The following is a 17522-nucleotide window of genomic DNA, read 5'->3' as shown; positions in this document are numbered from 1 at the left end:
GTTTGGCTTGACCTTAACAACATAATATATGAAAGAAATATTTTTTTTAAAAATATTTTTCAGATAATCTATTATGAAAGAAAAATATTTTTATTTTTCACTTTAATTTGGATACATTTTGTAATTCACATAAAATAGAAGCATCTGGATTGGATAAATTTTCTATTATTTAAGGATTTTACGCCATATATTCTTCCATTTGGGGAAGTTCAGTAAACCAGTTTTTGTAAGAAAATGTATTAGTGGAATTGATATTTACAATCTAGTGGAAAAAATGTATGGATGAGTTGAATGAGTGCATATACCACGTAGTGCAATTTCAAATGGTGTAATGATTTTAATCAGGAATATGCGTACACGGCTGGTAAGCCGTAAACGGTTCATTCACACATAGTCATTAGTGTAAAAGCCACTACATCATTCTGCACTTCATAACATACACTGGACTGTAAATGTTAGTTCTGCTACCAACAGAACTTTTGCTGATGAAAATTAGATTATTGCGCGTTGAGCTTGTTTAGGGGAATTCACGATTCTCCTTCATTTAAATGGTTAATGGCGATGCGTCATTAACTCCGGACTTCTTATAACTTATATAGCCATTTACCAGAGATATTTCAATCACGTCAAACAATGTTAGAACCATTAACAGATCAGTAATGCTAGAGATATTTCAATTTGTTAGAACTTTGGCCTCACTTTCGTTTGGGTATCCCGCATACATTCAAGAGATGTATTAAAAAAAATAGGTTTCGATCCTTTAGAATCAATGATTCATAAAACATCATAAAGTGCTAAAAGATTTCGAAGTTGTTGTTTTGGATAATTAGAACTTATATGTAAAAACGAATTAAATTTTTTTGCAAACTTTAATACTAGATTGACCACTTAAACAGACTCAAATTTGAATAGTAACAGGAAATACAAGTTTGAGCAGTTCGATTGTATCTGTTAAACTTTTTCAACAGTATTCGTACTGATTGGCCTTTATAAATATTTTGGTCTTATAAAATTCAATAGCAGAAATGTTACGTATTTTCCACTTCAGAATAGATAAATAGATTATTCGAAAAATAATTCATAATAAGCTTTTAAATGTGAAAAGTTTATAGCTTCAAAAAATGAATTGAGTTATCTTGTCGTCAGAGTCGCATGGCAAACTTAATTCCTTATCTCAACTTACGTCTAATTGTACTTAGTTTTTCGTGTAAAGTGACGTATTGTCTTTTCTCCCGCAATGTGCTCAATGTATTCCAAATTTAAACTAACCGGATGTATTTCACATATATCCCGTGAACATAAAATATCTTTATTAATTTTAGCTGTATGTCAATTTTGAAAAAAAAAAGAAATTATTTTATTTTACAAAATATATAAAGATGTACAAAGAATATCTCGCTTTGAAAGCTGTAGAAAAAAGATGGTAAAAAATAAATTTAAAATTTTTATTCTGTTTATTCATTTGTTGCATACAACGTATTAAAGAATTCAAAAATATTCTATCTCATAATAATAATTAATACGTCTTAACGCATCAATCGAAAAGATTGATTTAGCAGATAGTTGATAGTTTTATTTTGCAAAAGAAGCTCTCTTTAACAAATTGTTTAATCTTTATTTTTTAAAAACAGTTTAAATACATTATTTAAGCATCTGTTTATAATCGCGCAGTCATATAAACTCCCATTTGAAAAAAAAATGAAAATAAGCATTTCCCGTATTATTGTTACAGAACTGTAGCCTTGCAGTATTAAAGTATAGAATCAAGGAGTTTTTGATGGTTCAATTATGGAAAAAGTTTCAGCATAATGGATATCGTTTTATTTTCTGCTGTTGTAGAGATCCATTAATTAAAAAATTAGACGAAAATACATAGCTATATTAAACATAATTAATTTCTGACCTGTTCTATACTAAACTTTTATGAAATTAGATCCTTTTGTTCTGTGTAGCTATGTATTGCAACATAAAACTTAAGCTTGATTTGGGGATGATATAAATTTCAGAGAGAAAATATAAAATCATAATGTAAAATGTTTGATGAAAAAACAATAACTTGCGAATCGAGTGAAAACTAATAATAAAAGCATAGGTAAATATTTCAGAATTAATTTAGTTTCTGGTGCGTTAAAGAAAACCATGAGCTATCGACTTGATTTACAGAGCGGAATTCGGAAATTTTTTGTTCGTTGGGCCAGACTTAATTTCCGCTGCATGATCGACATTGGGGAGAGGAGAAAATTCTCCTTCTCAATATATATATATATAGGGAGGGAGTTTTCCGAACTTCCTTCACAAGAAGCAATATCGAGATTCCCTTCAGCAAATTGTCGGCATGTTCCGACCCATAGAGACTGCAATGTCAATAGGCCTTCCCTAACTCCTATCAATATTTATTCAATATGTTAGGTGAATGGGATCATTACTTTCTTAATTTGGACTTTGGAAGTAGTAGAAGATGAAAAAAAAGGGATTCATTGATTTGTTTTGGACTAGATCACATCTAGTTTTATTTACCAAGTACTGCCTAATCTCCTGTATAAAGTTTTACACATTTCTGTTGACGCAAAATTGCTGTTTTGAACTGGCCTTAGTTTTCTCAGTAGCTCCGAATAGACCTATTTCTTCCTGCTAAATCTAGAGAGATCCTTTTCCAAGTATATAGAAAAATTATGGATTAAGGTCAATGACTATATCCATTTGAATGTACTTTAAATAAACTATTTCGGATTTTGAAAATAGCCGAAGCATGGAATCATTGTTTTAAAAAAATTGAACTTTTGAAGATAGGAAAAAGTGATTCCTTGATTTGATTTGGACTAGATTAGAGGTGAGCATCATGGTTTCATTTCTCGAGGAATGATTTATTCAGTCTTTTGTCTAACATTTTTCTTATTTCTGATGCCCCAACATTTTTATTACGAACCGAGGTATGTTTTCGGACGAGTTGAAATACACACTTTTTGTAAGGTATATCGAGATGTTTCAATTTTTTTTTGTACAGTGCTGAAAGAATATTTTTGATAAAATGTTTAAATGCTCAAATGCTAGAGCTGTATTCTTTAAATATAATATGTATAAATTTTTAGCAAAAATACATAACCGAAATAATTATTATACTATTAATCATTATTCATGTTAGTTAAATAAGTGATTAATAAAAAAGTCCTTCCAATTCAACTAAGATACCAAAAGAATTTAGAATAATGTTAATGCTCATGGGAAGTAAATAAGCCATCAATAGTGTAGGGAGGGTAACTACAAAGAGTATACCTAAGTACTATTGAAGTCTCCGGGATGAACTATATGACCCAGCAATCATGAACAATAAATAGCACTTGCGTTGACCTGATAGATAGAGATATGATCTGGTCTCGAAAATCGACTCATTACCATTCGAGCGACTTCCAAGAATCGAATTTCAGCTTAATGAGATGTCCCGTAAGAGTTTGATCGAATTTAAATAGCTCCCATGACTTAATATTTTTTTCAACTATGTTGCCATTTAGCTTTAAAATCCTGATTAAAAAAATCTGCAATGTTTGTACTCATGACTGATATGACTGTATTCATGACTAATATTTGTATTCATGACTAATATTTGTATTCATGACTAATATTTGTATTCATGACTAATATTTGTATTCATGACTAATATTTGTATTCATGACTAATATTTGTATTCATGTAACACCTTGACTGATGATTTTGGCATTGTTATCCTCCGTGTTCACTCCTAGCAACACCATAGCGAATTCCTGATCCCGTTAAATCTCTTTTAAGTAAATCGGATTTGAATTATCGAAATAACCATTTTAGTCAAAACTAACCATTGTTAGTAATTTATTAATTAATACATACATTTTAGATTCAATTAATAACAATTTTTAATGTTAACAAAGTACATAGGCTTAAACGAATGCACTTGCCATTGTCTATTCCACTCTCATTCACAGAAAAATTTCATTAAGGAAGAAATTTTCATAGTATTTAGTTAAATTCAATAAGAAAACGCTGCTTGCTATATGTAAGAAACGAAAGCGTTTTGGTATCACTTATGACAGGAAGTGATCAAAGGCGATAGCTTTGAATTTAATAGGGTTTGTCGGTTTTTCAAACCCGGTTTTAAAAAAACGGTTTTTTAAAGTAAATTTGCCACATTTGAAAATTGGTTTTTAAATTAAGGAAACCGGTTTTCCGAAACGTCTAGATATTCCTCGTCTTCAAAAAAAAAAAAAAAAAAAAAAAAAAAAAAAAAACTGGTGACCGATTTTTTTTAGCAAATGAAGGTTTAGGGCAGAGAAGCCAATTTATTAACAAGTGAAGGTATATTTGAATTTCTGCTAATTGAACTAAAAAATTTAAACACTGAAATAAGTTTGAAATTATTATATGCTTTAAAAGAATGAATTCAAGAAAGGAGACAAGTAGAATTGGCAACTCTTTTGTTGTATTTACAAAATCCACAAAACATTTCTAGTTCAGCGAAGAAATCTTGTGTACTTTCTTTAGCTTCTTAAACCGAAATTATTAAGTTATCTATAAAAATATTGTCTTGGATATTTCCAAATTCTTATGTGGAAACCGATTCTGATGAAGACCAAACCAAAGAAACTACATCAGAGTAATGCTTTTTTAAAAGAAGCCATAGAAAAATCAATTCATAAGTTTCCTGAAGATCCTGAAGAAAACTTACAAATCCAAAGACACTGAAAAATGAACTTTCATTATTTGAGGCAATGAATAAAAGAACAAAAAAGAAAGATTTGCTATTTGATACTCTGAAAACTATAAAACCAAGCTCAATAAGTAGTGAACGAGTATTTTCAACTTCAGGGAATATTATGCCCAAAATAAGAACAAGACTTGGCCACCGTTTAGTGAAAACTGTGAAAAATCAACAGTTTTTTTTAATCCTATTTTCTTAGGAGAAAAAATTAGTGAAAATAATATTAATATTATTGGAAATTTTTGTTTGAGTTTTCATTATTTTGTGTAAGTAATATATATATGTAATCCTTAATTTTTTTTTTTATATTTTGACTTTTACTTTGATATTGGTTTTTTTTTTGTTATTTTATATAAATTAAATACAATATTTTTTCCTATTCTATTTTTTGACAAAAATTCGAAAACCGGCTAAAATTGGTTTTTTTTAAAATATTGAATTCAAAAACCGGTTTTTCAAAAAAGTTAGTTTTTGTATAAACTCTAGAATTTAATGATGATAGTAAAATTAATCAAGGTTAATGTAAAAGATTCAAAACCAAATGGACTTTAATTGGAATATTATTTCATTAAAGCACAAATCATTTAAATGGCAGTTATAGATATCAATTAATTATGATTGATTAAGCAAAATTGTAGTATGAGCATAACTAACCTTCTATTTGTATTAAATGCACCTACAACGCTTTCTTTAATATATTTCTATTAAAAAATAGTTCTAAATTAAGTTGGATTTTATAACCAGACTTAACGGCAGATGTAAATAAGTTAAAGAACAAGTGCAGCTAGTAAAAGTTGTATCATTTTTTGTATCAAAAGTTGTATCAAGCATAACAATTTAAATAGTTCACTATTATAATTGAAATTATAAGTTCATCCACCTATAGTTATATGCCATATTATATCTTTTCCTATTTACAGTCAATTAAAGGGAATTTGATTAAAGGATTCTATTGAAATTTGAATCAACCATACACGTCTTTAACATCCTATTAACTAAGTGATTTAGTTAATTCTTGCGTAATTAAGACATACAGTTTTCCACTTATTAAAATGTCTATTTTATTTACATTTTCAAGGGAAGACTTCACTCATTATCGTATTTGAGTCATTATTAAAATATAATAATATGGTATGATTATTTGAAAGCATATCCGAGTCATTAATTTAATATTATGCTATCATTACGGAGACTCTCACATTACTTTGATAAATTTGAAACTCTTAGTTAATGACTTTGTATTTCGAAACAATCAAAGGCTGTTTGTTATTTGTAAGAGGTATAAATCTAGCTGAGCTTGCCGAAGCCTTAACAAGATGCTAGAAAAATCTATATATCTTAGAAATCTATATTCAATTATATTAGAAAAATATTTAGTTTCTGAATTTCTTTTATTTGTTTATTGATTCATTTTAGGTCATTGATTGATTCAGGTATATAGGCTAGCTGCAGTAATACTTGCGTTAATATATTTGGATGGTGCTTTCCTTTATTTCTCTAAAAAGTAAGATTAAAGCATGGTAAACTTTAAATGAAAGGCAAAAGACTAGCGTAAAGAAAGATAAATTTATGCTGTTTTAACCAATAAAAAATATTAAATAAATAATGAGTATTAGGATTATAATGTACAAAAACCAGGTAGGCTAAGTTACTTCAAAAGAAATACAGCTAGAGTGAAAACTTATTCGCATATTTTCCAGGAAAGGTTTTTATCTCCCTCTTTGCCTATAAAATTGTAGGTCTTGGGTCAGGCCGTAAATGTCCATCATGACATGGTATGTTTGGTATGAATCTAGAATATTTTTGAAACTATCATGCAATTACATAATTTTGACACTTTTTTCCCCACTTACTGTAATAAAAAATTGATATGAAATACAGTTAGAGTACCAAGATAATACCGAATTTCATTTATTTAAATCATAGCATTCAGCGATTTAAAAATGATGATTTCAGTACACATGACAGACAGCACAGAAAATAAAAATAAAAAAACAAAAACATCCAAGATCTGGATTTGGGGGCATTGCTTGATGAAACCATCAATGGTGAAAGTTATAAGCAACAATGGATCAGTGTGAAAAGTGTGTGGATCAATGCGTGGTAGGAAACATAAGTGGACAGTATGTGAAAGGAAAAGCGTCCAGAATATGATAAAAGACATGGCAACGTTGTTTTCCAATAAAATTTAGCTCTATCATATATTTCCAGACCAGTGAAAGGAACTTTAGTATCACTTCGCTGGGATGTACTGCCCCCACCTAATATTTTCGTTATATTAGTTGGGGGCATTGCTTGATGAAACCATCAATGGTGAAAGTTATAAGCAACAATGGATCAGTGTGAAAGTTTTCGGATTATTAGTTGTTTCACTCCATGCAGAGGCTCCTTTTGAAGAGAGGTTCATTTCCCGAGCAAATACCAAAAATTATCTTGATAACTAAATTGCATCTAAACAATTTTTTTCTCAGATTTCGTTTGTTGTTCAAAAGATGGACAAATATTGTAGTTTCTGAGAAAAAATATTTTGAATAAATCAATATTTAATTTTTTATAACAAACGTTTTTTTGTTTTCATTTAAAAAGAACGACATCATACACCCAATATATCTTGCCTAGTATATACTAGTACTAGTATCAATAACACGGAGAAAAGATTATGGAATTGTTTTGTGTGCCAGATGTGTGCTTTATATAGTGCACATACTTGAAATTCCGTGGATATGCTTGAGGATACCATTCCGTCCCTATTCCATTTGCTCGACATTTGGATGAAAGGGCGGATACGCCTGTCTTGGTTATGAGAGTGAATGGGTCTTACTGAACAAACCAATAAACAAAGAAAAAGAAATCCCTTTCAGCAAAGACAGGAGTAGGAAAAGAATAAGCAAATATAAGGGATGAGCTCGATGGGTGAGGCTATGGATTACCGAGGTATTCTCGGATATATGAAAGATGACGACGAATGTGAGATTTTTTGAAATCTGTGTTGTTAACCTGTGAGTCGTCTCAGATTCCAAAGATAGTACTTTCAATTCTATATGGCACTGGTTCTTTTGATCTATTTTACATATTTTTATTATTATCACTATTTGCTTTAAAATATAATATTTTTCCATATACCTCAACTCAATTTAAATGTTTGAATTTTTCCCATTCCTCTTATCAACTTTTTTTTAGTGATTTTTTTTTAAAGATATTATTTTTTCACTGTATAAAGAAACTGCTTTATTCGTTGGAAAGAATATTACTTATATACAAATATAAAACCTTTTATTCTATCATGATATTTCAAATATTGTTTCGTTTCTTTTATTTCTGGATAATATTTAAGAAATCTAGCCTTTCGAATAAACTATCAGCATATACTTTATGAATTTTATTGTATAGGCAGGTGCTTTCATTTATATTTTTTAGTATTGGGTTTGTCGCAGAATAGAAAAGAGTGAATATTTTTTGTCATTAAATCTTAACGACACCATGAGAAAGCTTAAAATATCTATGTTGATCTGATTAAAACTTTATTTATTAAAGTGATGAACCATTTGTAAAGTTGCTAAATTTCTGAACGAGTATATGTACTCCTTCTATCAGGAAGTCTGACACTGTTTCAATATATGTTGCTAAACTTTTGAATTTTTAAAATTTTTATATGCCTCATTAGCAAAATTTACAATTGTTTGTAAACTACGAAAGAAGAAAAAATTTCAATATATATTTAACCATTTTGACATAATTTATTAATCAAAGAACCTCATCAATTTATAAGAGTAAGATGTCAAATGTCTTTAATAAAAATAAGATGTCAAATGCCTTTAATATTACCGCCCTAAATGCTTTAAGGCAGTATTATTAAAGACATCTTACTATCGGTAATATAAAAATATTTTTGGAGGAAAGGGGGAAGGAAAATTAATGCTTTGAATATTTTTGATAATTTTAAAAGTTTAAAATATGGCCACAAGCTGCACATTTATTAAAGAAAGAGAAATTAGGATTTTAATAAAAATAGTTTAAAATTTGTTGTTCCCATTAACATTTAATTTTAATAGATCTAAAATTTTTAGTTAAAAAATGAAACTGATCATTTTATGATCTAGCTGCTTACAAGTATGAATATCGATGGTGAAAAATGTACGCTCAAGACATGGCTAAAAATATAGGATTTTTTTTTTAAAAATTCAAGCCATTTTAAATCGATAATTATATAACTATTTTCGTGGTATTATGAAACTACTTGATGTTTAAGTGAAATGCGCTTAGAAAACCTTCCACAATCAAACTGAAATGATTTCTTTTTTCTTTTCCATCACTAAAAGAGTGAAAATCAAGACAAAGAAAGAAGTTAAAGCGCTTTGAAGAAGAATCTTCACAATTTCCAAGTCTAGGGTACTGAGAAATTAATAGAGCTATTAAAAATTCCTGTGTGGCAAAATCAATGTTTTCGTAAAATTTATGTATATCTATTATTACACGGTTGGATCCTATATTGTTAAAGATACTTGAGTTTAAATAATGCTTAAATATATAAGTGAAGCTGAAAATGGAAAAATGCTCGAAGCAGATAGTCTATTAATGCATGGCATACTCATTTGAGGATAATTAACTTTTCACTTCACTTTTCTTTAAATCGATCAAATTCCATTATTCTTTTTTCCCCCCTTTTCTAATATGTCAATATATATTACCAAGATTTTAAGCCGGTTTCCCCTGGTATTTACCACCTTTAGCCAGATTTAAAAGTCAAAAGTCGGCCTTTCGAAGTTTTTATTTTAGAGATAGCATAATAAAATCGAAAATAATCTTTATTTAAAAAATTCTCTATATTTTAAATATTCTTCAATATATATCTATGAAAAATATTTTCAATATATTTTTCTAACGATTTTTTGATTATTTTTGGAGAAAAAAAAGCAAATAAGCTTTTTTAGGAATAACATTTTACTTTATAATTGTTAGTGTTTTTAACAGAATTTAAAATAATTTAACTGAAATTGATTTTTTAATTTTATTTGCGTATGAGCGGGTTAAAGAAAATCGCTCCTTGCAGCAATTTGAATTATCCTTATGTTACCATCGTTCGAATTAGTTTCTGTGGAAAGGAAAAGAGATTTACTTTTTACTATAGAAAATGTGCTTGTCTAGATGAATCGTTATCCTGTATACAATATCTCAGATCTGATTAAGTGCCATTTGGTTTTGTCTCGCTTTCCACTGTGCAATTTCCTCTCTAGCTAATCTTTGTTTCCTTGGGATTCTTCTCTATACATAATGTTCAAGAAGACTCAAATCGAAACTAGTCACTACAATTGAGTTGAAACAAATTTAAAAGTCAAAATGTCGACCTTTCGAAGTTTTTATTTTTGAGATAGCATAATAAAATCGAAAATAATCTTCCTTTTTAAGATTTCTCAATCCATAAGCTTAAAATAATACATTGGCAAATACAAAATAAAAAAAAGGCAGAAAAAAGAAAGAAAATATTAGCCACAACTTCTTATTGAAAATATAATGAATCAACATAATATAAAATAAAAATTATAGATCTCAGCTCATGGACCTTTAGCTAAAATCCAATATAAAAATGTAAGTAGAATGAGAAGTTTATGATCTCTTAACTAATTTTTATTCATGCTCAAATAAGTCAATTTATGCAATAAAAAACACTTGTTTGATAATTCTACCACCACAATAGAAGTTGGAATTTGCGCATTCGACACTTGCGCTGATCGAATATCTAGAAAATATTTTTAATTCTGCCTAGCGTTACAGATGACTGCGGACGATTATATATACTGATTTTAAAGTTGACCAACAACACTATAAGATATATAAAAAGGGAAAATATTTATCACCGAAAGCATCAGAACTATCACAATAATATTGTTGTGCCATATCCGAGTCATCATTATGTCGATCAGGCGGGTAAGGAGTTTTCTTCCTACTAGCATCTATTGTTTCGAAGGATTATTGTTTTGGATAATGCTTCAATGTATTTTTTCGAGTATTTTCCTGTTAATACGATGGAAATCAACATCCATAAGAATTAGGACAACAATACTTACCAGTGAAAATGATCTCTCGAAACTTTCTCGTATACCTCCGAACAAAGATGTTATCCCCCCCCCCCACACACGATAATTATGTTTTTGGACTAAACCGTGTACTCTACAATAGTTCAGATTCTCATTTTCAGTGTTCCTCTCATAAACAATTTGCGCTTCGTAGTAAATTTAAAAAAACAAGGTGCTCATTTTAGAAGTGTTTTTTCTCCAGACTGAAACCAAAATTTGATAACAATTTTAGTAACAAGAACAGAATAATTTTAGAAAAAGATGGAATTGACAGAACCAATTCAGTTACAAAATTACATACCAAATTTCATTCAGCCCGGTCGCCTGCAGTTGAGTTATCACCTTTATATAAACTGATAGATAATCAACTCTTAGATGATTTTGGTTCAAAATTTAAAATCAATATGCACTTTAGATGCTAATCTCAACTTTAAATTATATATATCTTCCTTTTTACATCTTGTTGTCATTGTGATCATTTGCACTTGCACAAATTTTCTCTGTATAGATTTTATTCCAAATTTGAAATACATCTACAAATATAAGGCGTAAAGACATAATTTTTTTAATCCTTATACCTGAAAGAGTTTTTGAGTTATTGCACAAACAGACAGACATAATTCAGGAAAGGTCTTTTTCTGATTCAGAATAGTCTGAAACATGGAGATTCGTCAAAATGAGTTCGATTTTTCCGACAGTTATAATATTTTGTCTTTGTATACTTCGATGTGAGGAAGCAAAAATGCCAAAATACCTAAAAATCATTTAAAGACAGAGTAAGAAAAATTCTATAAATTCACAGAAACGATGACATATTGGAAAAATGAAAGAAGCAAAATTTACGAAAAAGCTTTCTTTTATCAAAAACAAGTAAAGTGAAAGGATGTGTTGTTTCCGATTCGGATTTAAATTGATATTTCTGTTACAGCAGAATGCCATTTCTGAGGCAAAATTTCCCAGAACATAAAAGTTTTAACCTTAGCTTATTTGCACTTCCACCTGCTCAAACAGTTACTAGTAGAAAGGAAATATGGATACATTCGAAACAAATATATCAGATAAGACACGCGGTGGCTTTTTCATTTCTGAAAGGGATGGAGAATGTCATGATTCGTTCCAAACACAGAAAAATATGGGAGAGGAGGCAAAAATTTCTGCTGAAACATTTGCCACTCACACAAAAGCATTTTCGAACGCTTTTATTTAAATTGAGTTATTTCATGTTTGAAAAAATGGTATTTTGGGATTTATTTCTCTCTGACAAAGTAGAATTTTGAGATTTTGTAGAATTGAGTGCTCTCAGTAAAAATAACATAGTTTAATAATTTTTTTTACAGTTATTAATTAATCGGATGTTTTTGACGAAACCTTGATTTCATACCAGAGGAGCCATCTGGTTTTTATGTTTGAGAAAAACAATAGTTTTAACATTTCATAATAATTATAAAATATATTAAAGACTGAAAAAGTGAAAAATAATAATCAGAAAAAAATGTTTTAAAGATAGGCTTTCATTGTTGTACTTGAAAGTAGATATATTTTATCAAAAATCTAAAAATCAAAACAAAATTAAAAATGTGGGAAAAAAAAACTGAAAAAGTATATAAAAATATGAATTCCTGCAACAGTGATGAAAATCACAAGGAATAAAACTCTTAAATATTTATTCAAAATTAAAAATGCATTGTAAATATAATTAAAATTTCAATTTACTTAGAATATTTCTAGAGTATTTTATCTTGACATTCTTGTTCTGAACTCCTAATTTAATATTTGACTTCCTGATTTTTAATAAAAGAATTATTTACTTTTAAGAACGTCATTAAAGTACATTTCATCCGGAAATGAAACATTTACTTCAGAATAAAAGAATTTTCTTATAAAGGAATAAAAAAAAAACCTTTTTCAGCGATGGTTATGATATGAAAACTCATTTGCTTATTTCTGAAATATTATCCAAGCCCCAGCTAGATTTTTAGATTCATTAAAAGGACGAAAGATATAATCGAACTACAGAAGAGAACTTTCAAAAATAACGGTGAAACTTTGAACAAATACTTTAATAAAATAGTCCAACTACACACATTGAACGATTTTATGTGGATAGATTCTTTCAGACCGGTGTCCCAAAAGAGAAATAGAGACCTGATCCTGATATCCCAAAAGCGGATACAAAAAGATTAAAATAGGCCAAGTGGAAACCAGTTTCTTCGTTCAATCGAATACTTATTTGAAATACAGCCAACATCAATATCATTATACTTTTCGTTGCATTACAGATTTTAGTTAACTTTTACCTTCTTTGTCGGTATTTTACAAGTTTTAATTTAACTTCTTTCACGGGTGTAAATTTTAAGTTTTCAAAGGTTAAAATTTGTATCTTATTTTTCACTCTCTTAATGAAGAAGTTTTGTAAAATTTTAAAATATTGTCCAGCTGTGTGTTTCTGATGAAAATGCAATATTTTTTTCATTTTTCAGCAGATAATTATCAGATAATGGATTATTAAATTTTAATTCCATTTAAATGTAACTAACCTAATTTATTAAAATGGATGGTAGTGAATTTGAGAAAGGAGTCATTACAAAATTTCTTAATATTTATAATAATGAATTATATATTAAAGACTAAAAAGTAATTGATAATTAAAATAAAAGACATTAATAAAACTACATATTTTAAAAACTGATTTTAATGATTTTTTTCTACTGAAAAGAGATAAAATGTAACTTCCACAGCAGTTGATTAAAACATATTAAATAATATTAGAAAAGATTTAAAAACAAACAAACAAACGTTTATTTCCGTATTTAAATGTAGAAAATATTTTTTAAATCAAAAGTTTTGAGATCAAAATAATATCGCACATAAAGTGCTGAAGAAAATAAAACAAGGGAAGCTACGTAATGATTACCATAGGAAAGAACATTTCTAAAAATTCATTACAAATCAAAGATATAAATATGATTAAAATTCTAATTAACTTAGAGATTCGCGCTTTTATAACTTTGTTTTGATTTTCATATTTTTAATCAGAATTTTTCTATTTTTTAGTACATTAATAAAATGTTTTTCTAAAAAAAATTTACAATTTGAAGATGCAATATTCTTTATTAGTTGTAATGATACATTTAAACTTCCTTGATATACATCATTAATTATATTTTTAGAACTGAAACGTAAAGAGATAAAAAGTATAAAATCTTGAAATCATTCTTAGTTAAAAGCACTTATTTAATTTTAAAGTATGTATAAAAATTTCGTCTTTATTATCATGATGAATTCTTACAAAAGACAGGTAGTATCTAATTTAGTGTTTTCAACCTTCCTAAAACATTATTAATTTGTTCAAGAATGTGTCATGCAGTACTGAGCTAAACAAATTCGTATAGCATGATAAAAATAATGTGGTGGAAAAATTCGCCCTTTATGAAGAATGTACACATGATTATAGTCAAGATATGTGATAAGATTCTTCAGGATGGGGTGTTGAGGTTATATCTGTTATCTTATATGGAAACCGTATAATCAGAATTACGAGCAGAAGAAAGAAATGACTGCACGTAAAATCTCAATCGTTTCATGATGGTCACTTTGAATTATAATACCACTGTCCGAAGCTTTGTATTGATCAAAATGTATACAAACAGTCGATATATTTTAGGAAATATTAAAGCCACCTCTGGAAGCTGAAGCTGAAGCTGAAACATATTGTTCAATGGTGTAAAGTTGAACAGCATCTTCCCTATTCTGACATCGCTCTAAGACACTAAAATTGTAAATAATAAAGGAGGAATAGCATCCTCTAGACAGACAAATTATTTAGTATGGTGCTGTTTAAGGTTTGCTGTAATCATCTGTTCCTGAATTGAAAATTTATCGACAAGATCTTTATTCTATGTGAATAAAATATATCAAACAGTAGTGTCAGAAATATTGTATATAATTTGCCATGTAATATTTGGTCCTTAAAGGATAATAGGACAAGATGTAGAGATAATAGCCACTTATGAATAACCGCCCAGTTAGAAGATTAAAGCAGCATGCATTTCTGAAGGTCTGGTCATTTGTTGTACATTTCAGAGATACTAGTTGTGTCTGTTCTAGTTGTATCTGCCACTTATGAATAATCGCCCAGTTAGAAGATTAAAGCAGCATGTATTTCTGAAGGTCTGGTCATTTGTTGTACATTTCAGAGATACTAGTTGTGTCTGTTCTAGTTGTATCTGCCACTTATGAATAATCGCCCAGTTAGAAAATTAAAGTAGCACGTATTTCTGAAGGTCTGGTCGTTTGTTGTATATTTCAGAGGTAATAGTTGTATCTTTCAGTTGTACTAGCTCCCACTGGAGGTTCATTGGAACGGAAACTTTCTCATAGCAATCCCAATATCAAGGAAGCATTTTTTACTGTGATGTTCACAGGGCGCTTCTAAAGTCATGAGACAAATTTTAAGCGCAGGCCAGCCTAACAAATTATCTTTATAAGAAAATATAAAGTGTCAGTCACAAACGATGATCACTACAGAGAATCTTTGCTAGAGGATTAATTAAGTGAAAGAAAAAGATACTTCAAATAGGATATACAACTTAGATTTAATGTAATATAAATTTATAATAGCATAGCAGTTTAGTTACATAGAAGTGTGTATAGAGGACGGTACTTCTGTTAAGTACTTTGAGACACAAAAGATTTATTAAGCACTCAAAAGGTGTTTTTACATCTCTACACTTTTGAGATATTGAGAAATAATATATTATTAAATATATTTTCTATACTTTAACATGTTTATCCTTTACTTTTAATTAATGCATTTCTGACTCCAAACTTCATTTCAAAAATTCCATATGCCTGACCTATCCTTAAAATTTGCCCCATAGTTTTAAAGGCATCCTATATTTAATCAAGGACTTTACTCTCTTGCTTTGAGCAACGTAGAAATTGTATTTTATTTATTTTATACAGTTTTATGGCGACGTTGTAAGAACTTCTATAAATAGTAATTCTTCTTGTAGCTGAGGTTCCAGAATTATTTTCAGTTTCCTTATAAGGATCGATTAAAAACAGCGCCCAGTTTAATACAGAAAACTCTGAAAATCACCAAAGGGTAAAAAATTCATCCCCATAGCAACGGGTTTGTCATAGCTTAAATTTTCTAAAACATAAATTTTGTGTCTAATTTAAAGAATTTTTCTAATATTAAAGCATTATATTTTAAAATTTTTTGACTTTTCTGTGTTCTACAAATTAATGACATTCTTGTAAAACTTCAGTTTTGCAGGTTAAATACTTAGTTTAACTTGAAACGTTGAATTAACAGTATTTATATTTAAAAAAAACAAAAACCCATATAGAAGTAATTAATAATTTCAAATATAGAACATTCCATTATAGCTATTACCATAATGGAATGTTCTATATTTGAAATTATTCGTTCATTATGCAAGTCGACTGTAACTTCGATAGTTTTCAAAGATTCATAAGAATTTTTGTTTATGCGTCGTTTCAACATTCTACTTAACTTTAAAATTAATTAAAATCAGATAGATTAACCAGAATATCTTTAATAACATGCCTTGGATTTTGTTTTGAGCCTATTTTTAAACAATGGTAAAAGCATATTTTTTTCCTAGTAATGGCTCATACAAATACTTTTGGGACTCAGACTTTCTTTAGGATAGATCCATTGAGATAGTTATATGAATTTAATTTGACTTGTTTATTAATTTAATCTATATTTAACATCATTATAATTTGGAATAGTAAATTAAAAAAAAACGTTTAGATTTTTATTTGATTGAAAAATTTACAACAAACTTTTTATTTTTAAATGTTGGTACAATACAATATCTAAATAATAATTAATTGCTAATTAATTGAAATTATTAAAGTCACATGATGTTAAGTATTTGCTAATATTTTTTTGTAGTTTCTGCAGTTATTTAAAGAAAAACAACTATAATGGAAGGTGGTAAAGTAGCTAACCATGGTAACTTAAAAATAGATGATTAAGTACGCGTACTATTTTCTCAGAAAGGATTACATTTAATTTCATTATATACTGCTGAAACATGATTACACATTCTGTCGAATAAACAGTGAGCTGTCGTGATTTAGAACAAATTGCTGAAACACGATACATATCCTATCACAAACACGATACTCATTCTTAACAAAAAGTGAGCAAAGAATAATTTAGAATTGATGGTTGAAACATGACACTCATCCTTTCTCAATTTGATACCAAATTGATTAAAACGGAATTTCCGATTGATCTCACCGATGCATTCAAGAAATTACATTACATCTTTTCGAAACAGCAACACACGTTTTCGTGTTGCTTATTTTCGAAGAACGGGAAAGTTGCATTCAATTCCAAGTAAATGTGAATAGCGAGAAAGAACGAGTAAATGTGAATTGCACCATTCTGAAATCAGGCTTCAGGGAAAGAGCAGAGTCAATTTAATCAGTACATCAAATTTAAGAGAATGATAATATTTTTAATTAGTTGCAATCTTAGGTGTTGCAACAACAGATGTTTATATTTTGGTTATGCATTGTTGGAAACTAGGTTTATGATCTTAATTGGATATTTAACATATCTAGAGAAATATGTCAGTCTTCTTTTGAAGAAAATATTTATTTCTTTTTATAATGCATTAGTCACTTCCTAAGATAAGAAACAATATCCAGCTATAATTTGTTACTTTTCATAAAGA

The 17522-nt window shown here is 28.6% G+C and overlaps 1 protein-coding gene across 7 annotated transcripts in view; it reads right to left on the bottom strand.

The window, feature by feature from the left end:
* Positions 1-17522, bottom strand: part of LOC129959014 (dual specificity calcium/calmodulin-dependent 3',5'-cyclic nucleotide phosphodiesterase 1-like) — a 601405-nt gene that overhangs the window by 113753 nt on the left and 470130 nt on the right. The gene's annotated exons all lie outside the window — the stretch shown is intronic.

Source organism: Argiope bruennichi, chromosome X1, assembly GCF_947563725.1.
Source record: "Argiope bruennichi chromosome X1, qqArgBrue1.1, whole genome shotgun sequence".
In the NCBI taxonomy this organism is placed as follows: Eukaryota; Metazoa; Arthropoda; class Arachnida; order Araneae; family Araneidae; genus Argiope; species Argiope bruennichi.
This window is presented reverse-complemented; position numbering and strand designations above follow the sequence as displayed.